At 37.7% G+C, this 17,531-nt stretch overlaps 1 protein-coding gene across 1 annotated transcript in view; it reads left to right on the plus strand.

Moving 5' to 3' along the window:
* Nucleotides 1–17,531, plus strand: part of LOC119523146 (neuroligin-4, X-linked) — a 394,586-nt gene that overhangs the window by 18,220 nt on the left and 358,835 nt on the right. The gene's annotated exons all lie outside the window — the stretch shown is intronic.

The following is a 17,531-nucleotide window of genomic DNA, read 5'->3' on the forward strand; positions in this document are numbered from 1 at the left end:
AAAGAAATGGAATTGCATCATATTTGCTCTCCCTCATTTTGACTGTTTGTAATCAATCAAAAGATTTGGCATCAAGAGATCCACAGGCTGTAGTTTAACCACTATCAGGATATTGCCCCCAAGGAGAAAATCATTTGGCGGTGCTTAGGTTGGCACTAACTCTTCAATTCAAAGCTTGATCCAGATCAGTAGTGGGCTATCTGAACGAACCATCACGCTGGAATTTTCTCCTGCTCTCTCCATCCTTGTGCTGTGAAGCAATTCCCGTTTGCAGACTTCCTCCTGCTAATGACCAACAGGCAAGTATTTTGAGTATGATTCTAGTGCAACTCTTGACTTTGAAATTTTATGTTATTTTTGGTTTTCTTTTAGAGATTTTTAGTTTTCTAGATTTTTAATATTTTATGTTATTTTATTAGTTTTTATTTTTTTTCCATTATTCTTCTATGCTTTGGTTAAAAAAAAAAAAAGCCATCTTTCCTAGACATTTCAGGCACAAACACCCCTAATTCTTTTCTTTTGAATGGTTATGGTGACCCGCCCCTTTACACTGGAATTTGTGGTATTAAGCAAGCCCCATCTCTCAAGGAAGCATATGTTAATTATGTAAGTATTAATTATGCAAATTGTAATAATTAAGTGCATTGGTTGATGGAGGATGAAGACTTATCAAAGTTGTCAGATTCTTAGGGTTTCTGTTTTGTCTGCTGAATTACACTGAGACAGACAATGCATTTCTTATTGTTTAGTGCAGAATATGATACACTCTCAGTGTTTAATAAATAATAAAAGCAGCAATTACAAGATACCCCTATCATGCTTAACAAAAATAATTCCTGTTTAAATAAATGAATTGTTTAAGGTCCCATGTAACTATGAGAGAATTATTCTCATCTGTGGATTTATTTAAGAATGAAGTGGGAAGAAGAAATGCATAAATATAGTGAATTTTTTATGTGTCTAAATGGAGGTGTATACATATTGAATTTAATTATTCTTATAAATCATTCATATTTCAGTTTCTCAGAAAAAGTTGTTTTGCTTTCCTTATTCTTTCTATAAAAATGAATGACTCTTTCTATAAAGAATCAAGAATATTGAAATCAAAACTTTTTCTAAATGATGCCAGTAAGTTTAAAAGTTAAAAAAAAAATCACTCAAACTGGTTGAAGCTTGTCTTAATGCCTAGATCAAATCAAGGCTGGCTTAATGGCCAGACCGAATTGGTTGTTCAATTTTGAGGTCTACCGAAACGAATTGTGTGTGTTTTCCATTCAGATGACTGTAAAACTATTAGGGAAGTCAATCCACTTCTTTAAAAAAAAATAAATAAATAACCTTAACTTCAATATTGTGTTCTCTTTGGTTTACTCAGAGATGGATGGAATTGACCAATTCCCTGCTTGATTTCAGGTTTTCTTGGATAAATCTTCAGTATCTCTCCCATCAGTATTTGTTTTGGCTATATATGTACTTGCTTGAAGAGAAACACTTGAAAACTTAAATGCATGTTTTAGCAAGAGGACTCTTTGGGTATGAGGCATGAATTTGAAAGATAATTTGTGCTTTCCTCCTCATTTTCCAAATAAAAAAGTCCCAAGGGAAGACAGACTTCCGAATGGGAACATTTTTATATATTCATTTGTTTATCTTAACAGGAGAACCTCCCATGAAAATTTAAAAGACAATAATGTCAATCCTGGTTGAATTTTAAAACATTAAAATAAAGTTGAGTTCCTGTTCAGGTTTAATTCCACCATTTTCCTTAGTGAAATTCTCTCTGGGTCCTTGTATTCACACTACATTAAAATAAGACCTTTTCAGACAGATTCTCAGTGCAGAAACGGCCATCTCCACCCAAGTGGGACAATCCAAACAAATTGGGAAAATGCAGAAGGTCTTCGCAACTGAAAGTTCCCCATTTGAATTTTGGGGACAGTCCCTTTTCTGCACTTCTCAAACTTAAGATCTACTCCAAAGTAGACCTCAGTGGAGGAGCCAGATTTACAATAAGGCACTCAATTTCAAGTTGAGAATGTTTGGGGAGAAGGGGCCGTATACTGTGATTGCTTTTTCTGGTGGAGAAGAGCTGTTACCTAAAGATTTTCTAGCTGGTGTAATAACCACATGCTCCACATATTAGCTACTTATTCTTAAAACAAATAAATTCACCACCAAAAGATCATTGACTTGATTACAGTCCCAACATAAAATTCACTGTGATTCAACAATGTTGTAGAAACATAACCAACAGATCCTCCAGCACATTTTCCCACATATTATCTTCACAACAGTAGCTGTCTGATTTTTATCCCCAGTAAAATTGTTAGCTATGCCCCATGAATCACAGTTAAATGAGAATATATTCAAAGAAATAATAAGTGTCTCTTTAGGGCCAGCAGAAAGGTCTTTGCTATCAGTTACTTGCCTTTCCAGAAATATCCCCAGTTGTCAAACCAAGGGGTTTGGACAGTTTTTAAAAATCTAACATAATTTTCATGGTTTTAAATATCAAATTGACCAGCAAAACATTTCAACTGCTACTCTATGAAAGTAAATATGAATGACCTTGTAGAAATCAAGCTTTTCAATCTGCATAATAGCCTTAATATTCTCGATGAAAGCTCTCTGCATTTTGACCTCCACAAAACTGAATGCAAGAAATCAAATTTAGCACATTACTTAGTTAAGCTCAAAACTTGCTTCCTGCCTGCCTTTTTAACATAAAATAAAATATTCATCTATTGCAAATGTTTGAATTCAACTAATATATTATTTCTATGAGATGTCTAGTTCAATAAGAGAAAGCAAGAGGTATTATAAAAACTAAAATGATCTTATAAAAGGTTTTACTAAAACAACTGAAATTTGTGCTTACCATTATTAATTTCTTTAAAGGGTGAGATATGTATTTAAATCCCTCTCCATCAACAAACAAGCATCACTAAAGTCCTGCAAAAAAAGTGCTTTTAATTTTGTGCATCCTGTAATTATATTTTAATATATCCTTGGCTTAAGATATGAACAATAAAATTGGCCTTCCTTGATTTAGATTGCAGACATAGACTGTTTTATTGATGGTTCCAGTTGAGTCAGAATATCTGCTGTAATTATACCTGATTCATCCCCACCTGCAGAAAGGCAGGTCACCGTTTTCTAATTTTTCTATTGGATCTTTGGAGTAAATGGATGCTGGCAGAAGACACAAGATTCTTGGGTCAGAGACAAAAGACTTTACTTTCCACAGCATCACCAACAGCAAGAACATCATATTCTCATCAGTCCGCGTTCCTTTCCCTGTTCCCTAGGCACAATACACAGGGCACACCTAGTGAGTTTAGGTCATATACCCTGAGCTCATAGAGGCCAAATATTTTATGATGGGCTGCAAGTAGAGCCATCCTTTCCCTGGAGGAAGACAATATCTTTGTATATATACAATAATCAGACCTGCCCTCAGTTCTGTAGGAAGTCACTGTCTCTACTTTCCAAGTCTGTTTGGATACCTGTGGATAGCTGGCAATTTCCAAGGCTATTTGCTACAGAGAAGAGAGGGTGTAGACCAGAAAGTCATGCAGAAACAAACAAAGCCTTGGAGACTGTCACCCAGCATATATTGCCTTGGGAGTCATAGCATTTATGATGATTCCAGAGCAGTGCATGGACACTGCAAAGCAGAAGATATCATGCAAGAACATCAAAATCCTGGTCTTGATGGCACAGAGGAGCTAAGTATACAAAGAAACTATCCTTGTTTACCCTACCACTTGTCTTGCCAACCTTTTTGCCCAGTTCTAGCTATTGCTTTAGCACAGATTGTTGAATCTCCAATTGGAAAATGTGGGGACCTGTTGACCTTTCAAGTGCTGTAAATGAGTATAATCTGGAGCCAGATTAACAAGGGGGCAGAAATAGCAAACACAAGTAGTTTGTTTCACCCCTGTTCATGCTTTATTTATTTTTTTTCTAAACCTGGCGTAAGAAGTGACAGACACAGTTTTTCTTAGTTGCTACTACTTCTCAAATAAAAGGATCCTGATCTCAGAGAGACAAAGACATTAGACATTGCACAAAAAGTGGTAGCATTTTAATAGACTACCTTCTTTAGTGCTCTGCTATAGTTAAATAATAAAGTATTATCAATTTCATTGGCCAAAAAAAAAAGAAAAGGAAAAGAAAAAAAAGAAAAAAAAAAAAAAACTACCGATGCCCAGTGAAATATTTCCATGGTTCTATACAAGATTGAGCTAATGAATGTTATTTAAGATGTTATTATCTATAGACTTGGACTCATTAGACTTGGGTGTGGAAAACTAAGGAGGAAAGATAATTCACTTACAATTTTGATGTTTTCTTTCTTCTTTTTTTCTTTTAAGAGTAAAAGTAACTGAATTAGAAAATACCTACACTATAATACTGACAAACACCTGTGGATAGCTGGCCATTTCAAAAAAGGCATGGGGGAAAGTTTGTTTTTCTAGGAATTCTCTATCAGGCTTATTGTGCTTCGAAGCCAAGCCTGGGTGTTTGAATTGAAAGAGAAACGAACATGTATGTTATTACTTCAGAGAAAAGGTGCCTAGAAAGGAGGCAGATGGTTGAGGAATGAACTGTTGGTAGGAAGACAACTGTGTCATTCAGATAAGGCAGGATTGGGACAGACCAACGGACATCCAGGATTTCGGGTTCTTGCTATATGTAAAAATAAGTGAAGAAATACTAAAACAAACGGGTTACAAATTCATGGAATCTTTTAATTGTATACATTGAAGTAACCAAAGCTTTCAACCAAAAACCACTGTGATTGTTGATGGTATAAAGTATGTCAGTTAGGGATCCTCATGGATGTAAGGTCCTGAACACATCCCCTCCCTAATCCTGACCCCAGCCATCGAAGCTGGGAGGGTGGCCACAGGGGCATGAGTTTCCTTTCACGAGAAGGGTAGTTATCTGTGCCCCTCTGGAGAAAAGCATGGTTCCTAGGGAGGCTGAGGGCTCATCACTGGGGCCCTCTCGAGGAAAAAGCATGGCGCCAGGGGAAGCTCAGGAAGGGTGCCAGGCTGTGCATTCCTGTCGGGATGGGAGGATGTGTTGCAACTATGGATGCCTGCCTCCCTCTGTCCACTCCTGACCTGGAAAAAAATGTTGTGCATGTCTGTGAGCATGTGTGAGTGTGTGTATGCAAGAGAGAAACAGAGAGAGGCAGTGGGGAGAGAAAGAGAGAGATTGTTTTCCTACAGGATTTCCTACAGGATTTGATTTTATTCAAATTATTCAATTTGAATAAAATTCCTACAGGATTTGAATAAAATTCCTACAGGATTTGATTTTATTCAAATTTATTCAAATTATTCAATTTGAATAAAAATACAGTCTATAAATATTTTCTTTAAATGCACCAACTTGGAAAAAATATTGCTTTGTGGTTGTGTGCACCATGTACTAGATGCTCTCCTTGACTGTTCTTGATCCATGTTTGCTATCAGTGAGGACTTGTTTACATTCATTGTCAGGGTCTAAGGGCAGAATGGCTTAATTATACTAGCTGCATATGTGAGTGATTTCAGAATTGCTAGGTGCATTGGGGTTCTATTTATCTGGGACTTCAACCTTTTTGTGTTATTAATAAGAAATGTGCTCCCTCATTGAATACCAGAAGTCTAATGACTTTAAGATTTTACTAGATCACATATTTGTGAATGATTTCACTATGCAAGACAGGAATCTCAACACTCAAGAATGAGGTATTATGATAAGTTGGAAGACACATTATAATCTGCTGCTCCCAGTAAAATTTCTTCAATTTTTTGACACATTTTCTCAATTTATGGAATGAAAGTAAACAGAAGAGAATGAAACAAAATCCACTTTTGCATTATGAAAAAAACTGCTCAACAAACATTTAAACAGTGAGGCATTAGGGACATACACACACAAATCAAACCTCTAGTCTAGTGGACAAGACACACGCACGCACACACACACACACACACACATATCCTATACATGCCACCAGAAGCAGGTGAATTAAGTTCTGTTAGAAGGTTAAGGTGTTTTGATAGGAGAGGAATTGGAATGATGAATTTTGCAGGGGTGGGTTTACGTGGGAAAGGAAAGGCCAGACAGCTTGATAGAGGAGAGACACCAATGCAGTTGTGGAGAATGATGGAAGATCTATGAGTTAGAGAAGTGAGAGAAGGACATCTCATCAAGAAAGAAGATGATGAAGGGTAGCCAGAAACCAGTGGTGTATGATCAGTCAACAGTCACTGTTTGTCAAAGAGGAGATTGGACCTTCCTGTTGCCCATCCCCCAGAGCTGTTTGCAAATCCATAGGAAGGGTTTTGGTTGTCAGATTCATCAGAGAGACTTTTGGCATTGATTGCTTCAGGGAGAGGGTAGAGATGGTGCACATTCTGCAAGGAACTGGGACCATACTACACCGAAGAATCCTCCCATCCAAAATGCCCATGAGGATCCCAGTGAGAAAAACTGCAAAGAGCATTTCCTAGGTTGTACAAATTGTGGGTATGTATTTCTTTTGCTTATGAGCAGTAATTCTCAACTGGGAGCAATTTTGACTCCTCCCACCCAGGGAACACTTGGCAGTAACTGAAGACATTTTTGGTTGTCACAACTGGGTGGGGATTACTAATATCTATTGGGTAGAGTCCAGGGATTTTGCTAAATATCCTGCAATGCAAAGAACAGCCCCACAACAGAGAATTATTTATCCCTGAATATCAGTAGAGCCAAGATTGAGAAATCGTGCTTTAGAAATTTTGTGACATATATATACATACATATATATATATATGTATATATGTGTGTGTATCTCAGGAACTTTTAGGTCCCTAGAGGATATGAATTTGGATAATATTTCCAACACTCTTGTGGCCTCCTTGATATAAGGCTGCCCATCATTTGCTGATGTGATGAATGGTAGAAAGACCAAGGCTGTTGATGGGCACTAAACAACTATCAGCCACCATAAAGCAAATCTATTTTGCTTGATGCAGAAATTACAGATTTGGTTGTCAAGATCCTCCTCTTCCCCTAATTTGCAATCCTTTGGCAGGCTTTGCAAGCAGATGTATTTCTTACTCTGGTTCATTCATCAATGATCCTCCTGAAAGAGTTGTAACTGCAGTTCTGCAAATTATAAAATATTTAGCACATTCGTTCCATTTGCTCAACTTTATTCTATATTCATGTTTGTTACAGTTTGTTTACTGCCATCCATATCCATGCCCACCCACCCATACATACATATGCACATACATACATATGTATGTGGCATTAGTTATTTATTACTGCATAATAAAGTATCACAGACTTAGTAGCTTAAAAATCCATGCATGTATTATCTCAGTTTCCTTGGGTCAGGGGTTTCAGCATAGCTTAGGTGGGTTCTCTGCTTCAGGGTCTCTTGTGGGTTGCAATTCAGGCATTAACCAGGGCTGGGGTCTCATCTGAAGACTCAGCTGGTGAAGGATCTGCTTTTAAGCTCCCCAGATGTTAGCAGGATTTAATTTCTCACTGGCTTTTGAGCTGAAGCTGATATCAATTTCTCGACATGTGGACCTCCTCACCATAGCAGGTTAAATCACCAAAGCCAGTCTGCTAGGAAGACAGAAGCCATGGTCTTTTAAACCTGACCACAAAAGGCTCCCCCAACATTGAGGTATTCTATTCATTAGAATAGAATTCTATACATACCTTTCCCCTTTGAGATCCTCAATCATTGTTTTTATTTTTTTTAGCACTGCTTATTTTATGACACTACAAATGATCCAAACTCATCTTGAATATTTCCTACTGCGGTCCTAGATTAGCCAATTCTCCAAGAAGCCCTGGTTCCCTTTATTGAACAATATTATTAGAAACCAAGTGCTGGGTACCAAGTGTGCTCATTGCTACTGGGATGACACTTGCCTCTAGGTTTCACCAATTATTTTAATTTATATTTATGGTTTCTTCCTATAATATTACTGGCAAGCACCCAACCAATAGTCAAATTTTAATTACCTAATATCTAGCTTTCAATGTTGTATGATGGGGTTTTCATAGATGCCCTTTAAAATGTTGAGGAAGTTTCTTTCTATTACTAGTTTTGTAAGCGTTCTTATCAAGAAGAGATGCTGGATTTTATCAAATGTCATTTCTGCATTAATTTAGATGATCATATGTTTTTTCCCTTGTTCTGTTAATGTGGTATATGAAATAATTGATTTTCTTATGTTGAACCACCCTTGCATACCTGACATAAATCCCTCTTGGTCATAGTTTAGATTTTTTTTATGTGCTGTTGAATTCAGTTTGCTGTACCTTTTTGAGTATTTTTGCATCTAAACTCATAAGGGATACTAGTCTTTAATTTTCTTTTCTTGTGATATCTTCTTATGTCTTTGGTATGAAGTGATGTTGTCCTCATAGAGTTACAAAGTGTTCCATCTTTTTAAATTTTGGAAGAGTTTGAGCAGGATTGGTGCTAATTCTTCTTGGAATGTTTGGCAAAATTCACCTACAAACTTCAAGCACACTTGCACTCATCCCCTTGCCCTCTGTCATGCTCTTGTTGGACTTTTCTTTGTTTGCAGGTTTTTGATGCTTGATTCAATCTCTTTACTAGTTATCGGTTTGTTGAGATCTTCTATTTCTTCTTGAGTCAGTGTAGGTAGTTTGTGTGTTTTTGGAATTTGTCCATTTAATCTAGGTTATCTAATTTGTGTCAAGTCTCATATATACTAGAAACTTCTAAATTTGAAATTACTGTGAATGATTCTTGTCAATGAAATGAATTAGATCTATTAGTGATTTTTAGTTGGAGTGGCTACTTGGAATGAAATTTTATTGCCGTAAATATCCATTGTAATTAGTTGAGTTAAGTACAGAGTTCCAACGTTGCTGTACAAAAATGCATTTACTGAGTCCAGTGGTGTGCAGCATAGCTGTCTTTCATGGCACAGAGGTTGGCAGGCAACGAGGGCATGATACAGGGCAATGGGATGAGTGCAAGTGTGCTTGAACTTATGAGCAAACTCAGAAATATCAGTGGTTAGTGCATAGTAAATCACTGTAGTCAGTCCCGAGCCAAGGTGTGTCCAAGCACAGAAGAGCACAGCAAAGCAGAAGGCTGAGATGAGCAAGTTCAGTCCAGAGTATTTGCAAGTGTCTGAGAAGCAGCACATGAATTATCAGTCATCAGAAACAGAAAGACCATGTGATTAACACAGAATGAGGAGTCCATAGGAAGACAGATGAACTGTATCAGAGAACAGAATGCTGCCTTTTCCAATTGATGGCCTCAACCAGGGAGATTTTATATGATTTTGGTTGAAGAGTCAATTGATCTCTAAGTGTAGGTAACTACACACCTGTAAACTCAACTCCCAACCTAAAGGTGGTAGGGGTCAAGCTGAAAACCAACTCCTCATGTAGACTGCGTCTCCCACAGCAGAGAGAGGGGTGAAAGATTCTGGCATAGGGGACGCTGATATGGTTGCCAGATAAAACTCAGGATGCCCAGTTATGTTTGAATTTCAGATAACAATGGGAAAACGGTAGTATATGCATGTCCCAGATTTTGCATGAAACATCTAACATTTTTTTCATTGTTCATCTGAAATTCAAGCTTAATTGGAATTCCTGTATATTTAGCTGCTAAATTTGGCAAGCCAAGCACCCCCAAGACGTGTGCTAAAGTGGGATCAAGCTAATGTTTCCTACTTGTGTGATTTTGATCCAGCCAGTCATCTTCTCTCTGCCAGTTTCCTCACATAAATTGACTTTGTCCAAATCCCTGCCCTAATTCTGCTCATATTCCACAAGATCCATTTTTTAAATCTAGCAACACCTTGCATATTAATTAGGGCATGTTCCCTGACAGTAACATATAGTCACTGAAGCAAGCTTAATTAAAATAAAACAAAAGAGGAAATTTGTTTACGGATACAGAGATATCTCAGAGGGCTCAAGGGAAGTCTAGGGGATTGAATAATGTCCCCCAAAATTCACGTCCACCAGGAACCTCAGAATGCCACCTTAATTGGAAATAGGTTCTTTGCAGATGTGATTAAGTTAAGGATTGAGATGATATCACACTGTATTTTCATATCCCTAAATGACATATGTCCTTGTAAGAGACAGAAAAGGACACATAGAGATCCAGAGAGAGAAGACCCTGCGAAGATGGGGAAGACATTAGAGCAAGGCAGCCACAAGCCGAGGAAATCCTGGGGCCAACTTAAGCTACAAGAAGCAAGGAAACATCCTCTCCAACAGGTTTCTGAGGGAACGTGGTTCTTGATTTCAGACTTCTTGCTTCCACGGCTGTGAGAGAAAAGATTTCTGTTGCTTTGATCCACCCAGTTTGTGGTAATTTGTTTCAGCAGCCCTAGGAAATTTAAGATATGCGGGAAGATGCTGAACATCTAGAAGGAAGTATGGAGGTCTCCCTTTGACACTAGTATTTTTCTCTCTGGATGTCTGCTTTCTTTGTCCCCCCCCCCCCCCTTTGTATATGAGCTTCCTCTTTTGTTCCATTCAACAAGTTGGGAAAAAATGGCATCGAGCATTCCTAAATGTACCTATTACCAATCTACTCTTCCCAAGAGCCAGTTCCCTATGTGTGTGGACTATGGTGTAAAAATTTAAAGCCGTGTGTTCCCAGGGTTTGCATACTGTTCCTGTTTGCTGATGCTGCCATTATGCAAAATACCAGAAATGGATTGACTTTTATAAAGGGGGTTTATTTGGTTACAAAGTTAGAGTTCTACAACCATAAAAGTATCCAAACCAAGGCACAAACATGAGCATACCTTCACTGGAGAAAGGCCATTGGCATCCAGAAAACCTCTGTTAGCTTGGAAGGCACATGGCTGGTGCCTGCTTGCTCCCAGGTTGCGTTTCAAAGTGGCATTCTCCAAAATGTCTCTAGGCTTAGTTTCTCAGGGCAAACTCTGGGCTAGCACCTCCAAAGCATCAGCAAAAGTCTGCTTTCAACAGCTGTCTCCAAAATGTCTCTCTAAGCTGCAGCAGTGAGCTCCTTCTGTCTGAGCTCTTATAGGGCTCAGTAAACTAATCAAGATCCAGGCTGAATGGACAGGGCCACACCTTCATGGAAATAATCTTATCAAAGGTATTACAATTGGATGGGTCACATCTCCATGGAAACAACCTAATCCAAACATTCCAACCTAATCAACACTAATATGTCTGCCTCCGCAAGATTGCATTAAAGAACATGGCATTTTGGGGGGCATAATTCATCCAAACTGGCACACATACTGATTGCCCAGCTCTGCTGGAATGCTCAGCCTTGAACAAGTCAACAATGAGCAGAAGTTGAAAATCCCATTCTGTAGGCCCATCTATTCCTTCTGTAACCCTTGCCCTGTGTAACCATGTCCATTGGATGCTGGGAAAGCTGTCCTCCAGACCAGCACAAATCACCAAATGAACCTGTTAAAATGCAGATTTGATATAATCATTTGGTATGGGAGCCTGAGATTCTGCAGCCAATGCCGTGATTGCTGGACCAAAGACACTAGTTTGATTAGCAACATACTAAGGTGCTAGATCTTCTTTGTTTTGCATTTGCAAGGAAAGAATAAGATATTCTATCAGTTCATTTGTTCTCTACATCATTTTGCTCACATGCCGGTTTGTACATATTATGTCCCCCAGAAAAAGGCTATGTTGTTTGATGCAATCTTGTGGAGGCAGACATATTAGTGTTGATTAGGATGGAACCTATTGATCGAGTGTTTCCATGGAGATGTGACTCAATCAACTGTGGGCAAGACCTCTGATTGGATAATTTCCAAGGAGGTGTTACCCCACCCATTCAGGGTGGGTCTGAATTAAATCACTGGAGCCATATAAAAAGCTGACAAACAGAAGGAACTCGGAGCACCTGTGAGTGACATTTTGGAGAGACACTGAGAGAAACTGTAGCTGAGAGACACATTTTGAAGATGGCCATTGGAAGCCAACACTAACATTTTGGAGAATGCCTTTTGAAACACAGCCTGGGAGCAAGCAGATGCCAGCCATGTGCCTTCCCAGCTAGCAGAGGTTTTCAGGATGCCAATGACCTTTCTCCAGGGAAGGTCCCCTTTGTTGATGGACACTGTATGGCCTTAAGACTGTAACTGTTTAATGAAATAAACCTCCTTTATAAAAGCCAATCCAATTCTGGTATTTTACAAAATGGCAGCATTAGCAAATCAGAATAGCTCACAACTATTCCAGGAAAATATTACTGTATTAGTATATCACTGTTTTATAACAGCAATTGATCCCCATTCCACACAAATGTATTATAGAGACCTTCCTGCTGCTCTGTTTCCACTTGTAGGAATATGCATATATGGGTACACATCACATATAAAGTGTGACTTGCAGTAATTTCCTTCTCTGGACAATAAATGATAAAAATTCAAAGTGATTTTTTTTTTAAAAAAAAGATGACAAAACAAACCTTGAGTTGGAAAGAATAAAAGAGGTCCATTGCCCCAATAATTATACTTGTCCATCTCATTTCATTTAAACTAAATTTATAAATCATTTTGCATTTACTACACAGGTACTAGTTCCCTATCAGCATAGACAGAACAAGTCATTACCAAGAGAGAAGGCTGTTTCCTTGAGTTCAATAAATAAAGCACATCTGTGTAGACTGAATTATGTACCTGATTTAGATACATTCTTAGTCTTAATTCATGTGGATTTGAATCCACTGTAAATAGGATTTCTTGAAGATGTTCTTTCAGTCAAAGTGTGGCCCAAATGAATGATATTGGATCATAATCTGAATTTCTGGAATCCTTTGTAAGTGGAAGAATTTCAGACACAGTAAGATAAAGCAACCGGGAAGTGCTAGAAGCCAAAAGTCAAGGAAAGGTAGAAGAGAAAGAAGAGGACATGGTCCTGTGACGTGAGGCAGGGAGCCAAGCCAAGAAACACCAAACATTGCCTGCACCAGAATGTTACAGACTTTGGAGAGAAAGCCCCACCTTGCTGATGCCTCAATTTTAGACTTCTCCTGGCACCAAAACTGGGAGTCAATAAATTCCTAGTGTTTAAACCAATCCATTGTATGGTATTTGTGATATCAGCTGAGGAAAACTAAGATAAAATCTATACTACTTCTTATATAGACCCTCCCCTACAATTTTCAATTTCTTTCTTTAAAAATATAGATTGTCTGGAGCATACAGTAAGAAAGTAGAAAGACAGAGTCCATAAGGAGGACAAAGATATAGGGATAAAACAGGCATAAATCAATGAATCAACCATTCTGGGACTCTAAACCCATCTCTTTAGTTCCCACCCACCCCCCATATACTGCAATAATTCTAAGGTTCCAATTAACCTGGAGAGAAGGGCTTTTATATATATACAATTTTTCATGATTGTAAAGTATGGCATGTGTTCTTGTTTGTCAAAGGAATATAGATATCATGAAAGAGTTTCATAAAATGTCCAAGGCAATAGAAGTGAGAAAGTCACTGCAAAATGTCATTAAAAATGAACTCTATTTTGAGTGCCTTATTTGGGATTCGATATGCTTGGTTTTCATACAAAAGCAATAGTTAATGGGTTTCTTATCCTCAATGAATGTCGCGAAAATCGGTAGCTTGAATGCTTTTTAAAAATCCGGGCCATTCAAAAGTCATTTAGGCCCAGTGATGAAATAATGACCAGGGAAAGAATTTAAAATAATCATGCATATCTTTGTACAGTGTATGCTTGTTACATAAATAATAATGTTTTATGGGTTTAAAATAATAAAAGTCAGAAGGACAAAATCTTCAAGGGACCAGATTGCAGACACTTACTTGTGAGGATATTATTGCCATTTATGAGAGGCAAAAATTGGAATTAAATAGGGAGAATGTACAGTCTTCTCTTTGGAAAAGATACACCTTTTAAAACTACCTTTAAAGGTTTATTAATCTTATTAAAAAGAGTTACAAAACTGACAGGGCTCTAGATAGGATGAACTCAATGTCCCTTCCAACTGAATTTCTAGAACTATGTTGACATGTAAGAAGTTATACATGCACTAAACTAGTACAATAAAACGTCATTTAGTTACTGACATTAATTTGAAATCCATGATAATTCAATTTCAACTAGTCTGAAGTTCACTTTGTATCACTGAGAGGAAAAGGTTTATTTAGCAAGTCAGAGTATAAAACAAGATAGAATGGAATTTGCTAAACCTTAAGAGAACAAATGTTTGTAAGGCCTTCAGTATACTCTTTTCATTAAAACTATAGTTAGTGATCGTATATTTTAATCTAGTCAGTAAATCCAGTTTGGGAATAATGCTATTTAAGTATTTTGTAATAAATTGAATTGGCTATGTACATTGGTTATATGAGTTCTCTTATATTAGTTACATTATGTATATATAATATAATATTGTGTGTACGTATATATCTAAATGTAAATGTTCTTTCTTACATCCCTTCTCCACAAATTAATTGAAATTCAAGCTCTGAACAGTTGTCATATAATTGTGATGATCCAAGGCATTATTGTCAATATGTTTCAGAGATTGTTCTAAGACCATTTGTCTACAATGGCAAATGAAAGCAAAAATATAATAAATAAACAAACCAATAAAGATAAAATTAGACAGTTGTTCTGGCTATAAGCCATCGCATATAGCCATGACAGGATTAGCTCCTTGGGGGCAAAGACCATGTCTTATTTATTTATCTTATTTATCCATTCTTGGTATCGTATAGAGTGCCTGGAGAAGTCAACAGTTCTGAGATTCATGTTCGTTGACTAAAAGAATAACAAAAATTATCAGCAAATAAACTGAAAACAGCCCTACCTCAACCCCGCTACCTCTGAATTAGTCTTATCTTTTCTTTTTCCTTTCACTTATAGTCTTGTAGACTATCCTCAGGTTTCTGACTTCTTCATCATGACCTCACTCATGAATCTACCCAAAATGTTGAGTTGAAGGCCATCAATGATGTAGTGATTCCAAAATGTAGCCATGTTTCGACATAGCCCATTTTGCATTGAGGGTTGAACCTATCAACCCCATAGGTACAAGGACATAATGTCAGAACTTGGTTGATGGAAGCAGTGTAGTTACAAGTGTCACAGAGAACAAAATAGCACAGTCTAGATTAGTTACCAAGTTCCTTCCCTCTCTCTTGTGCCAAATCTGGTTTATATGCCAATAGGTCCTTCTCTGAAGCCCATTGTATTGTATCTTTTTATGGCATTGATGGTTTTCCCATCTCTCCATATCCCATAATTAAGTTTCAAATGGAAGGATGGAGAATTATATCATTATCTCTTCTGAAAAGCGTGGATATACAACTCTTTTACCTCTGTTTCACAGTTTGCTCTCCCAATAGTGAAGTTGTCCCTTTTCTCACCATGGTTTCAAGTGAGGGGCTTTGGATTACGGGAAATGATAACTCATAAAATTATACGTTCACTGTTCTTAAAATGCTGTTTTTGTTTGCCTAAGATGCTTTTTAATGATCCGAATAGGGTCATTGAAGTAAAAATGAAAATCTGCCTGCCTGCATCCTCTCAGGTCTCGAAGCTTAAGGAAGCTATCTGCTACCCAACCAACCCACCCAGGCAGGAAGCCAAACACCAAGGGGTCACCAATAAATCCAAGGTCTCCCTCCCCAAGTTCAAAATATTTAGAAATGACCTCTTCTCCCTATAGCAATCGATTTTTTGTTGTTGTTGTTGTTTGGGGCTTCCTCATTTCTCTAGTATATATCCATCATTGCAACTTTCTTGGAACTATTTTGTTTTCAAACTTGATCCCCCTCCAACTTATTCTCTCATTGCAACCAGAGTGATTGTCCCAAGATATAAATGTGATTTTTCCTTTCTACCACCTGTTTAAAGTATTTTAGTGGTTCCCCATTGCCTGTTGGATAAATTCCAACCTTTTACCGGGGCATTCAGCATCCTCCTTCTCTTATCTCTCTCCTTTTTATACAACATCACTCACCCATCCCAAACCTTCCCTGTTTCTAAACCCTCACATAGGAGTGCTTTTCTGATATGCTTTTGCCCAAGCTATTCCTATGGTCTCTTGCTCAACTTCATCATCCAGTCAATGTCTATTTGCCATTCATTCTCTAATAAGAAGCCTCCTTCTCTGCATATGCTTCCTTGATCATTTTGACCTCCACAGCTCTCCGTGGTCCCCTAGGAATTCACACACCATAGCATCTTTTCACACCTACTTGTAATTCCTGTATATGGCTATCTTATCCATAGAATGTGTCCATATTCAAATCATGAATGTCTTTCTCACAAATGCATTTTCAGAGATTTGCTTAGCAGAGTACTACTGCTCAAAAAAGTCCTGATGAATTTATAAATAAATTATTGCTCTTATTGTTGGCAAAGCCAATGACTTTCTGTTCCATTATGATCGTTGAACTCAAGTTGAGACTTTGCTTCTAAAATCTAATTTGGGAAATGTCTATGTCTATGACTACGACTGTTTTTGTCTGTCTATGTTGTTGTCTTTATGTATGCCACTGATTGGATGGGGGGACGCTATATTTATTAACCATAGTATTTTGTTAGTGGATCCTATACACTATACACACATGTGTATTGGTATACATCTTTTTGCTAAAAGGTATTTTCATATGTAATATCTCATTTAATCATCACAAGAAGCCCACAGGAGAGCTATTTTTAATTTCTGTTTAACAGATCCATTTCCTAGGATTCATGGAACCTAACTGACTTTCCAACCAGGCAATGCTAATGAAGGGAGATTCTTGCTTTGAAACCAGGTCCCTGACTCTATCCCTACCACCTCCCCTCATGATTGCCCAGGAAACTGTCTCTTAGAATTTGTGAGGAATCCCTGATTACACCATCCAACCAAATAATTATAGCAGGCTGGATGCTGAAGTTTACTGCCTAAGTACAGAAACCATTGTGAGGCTGCCCCTTTTGTAGATGACATTATCTTTCTCCTTCTGGATATACATTAATAGGCTGTGAAATGATTTTAAGGAAAGGTCATATTTACTTAGGCTTTTTGCATCCCACATCCTGTATTTATTCATTTAATCATCATGACAGTATTGTGCAATGACAACCTTAATCGCCTCCATTTTACAGATGCGGAAACAAAGACACAGCATTTAAATACAGGCCCAAGGTCATTTGTGTGACTTGAACTCAAGTAAGCTAGTTTCCTAGCTCATTGTGTTCATTGCCTAGTGTTCCTGTATTTATCAACTAGAAACTTTAGACAGTGCCCAGTTAGAGCCAAGTTCATCCAGCATCCTATCACCAAACTTGAAACTGGCTGCGAAAAATAAACTCTTGGATCTAGAAAGTGAAGGAGGGCATTTAAAAATAACTGGCCAATTCCAGCAACATCCTCAATATTTTATATATCAAGACCAACGCTGCATAAGCAAACAAACCAAAAAGAGTCAACTAACTCATCTCTCAGCCATCATCGGGGCACAGAGAGGTCCAGTTCGTTCCAATTTGCTGCC

The sequence above is a fragment of the Choloepus didactylus genome, chromosome X (assembly GCF_015220235.1).
Source record: "Choloepus didactylus isolate mChoDid1 chromosome X, mChoDid1.pri, whole genome shotgun sequence".
Classification (NCBI taxonomy): domain Eukaryota; kingdom Metazoa; phylum Chordata; class Mammalia; order Pilosa; family Megalonychidae; genus Choloepus; species Choloepus didactylus.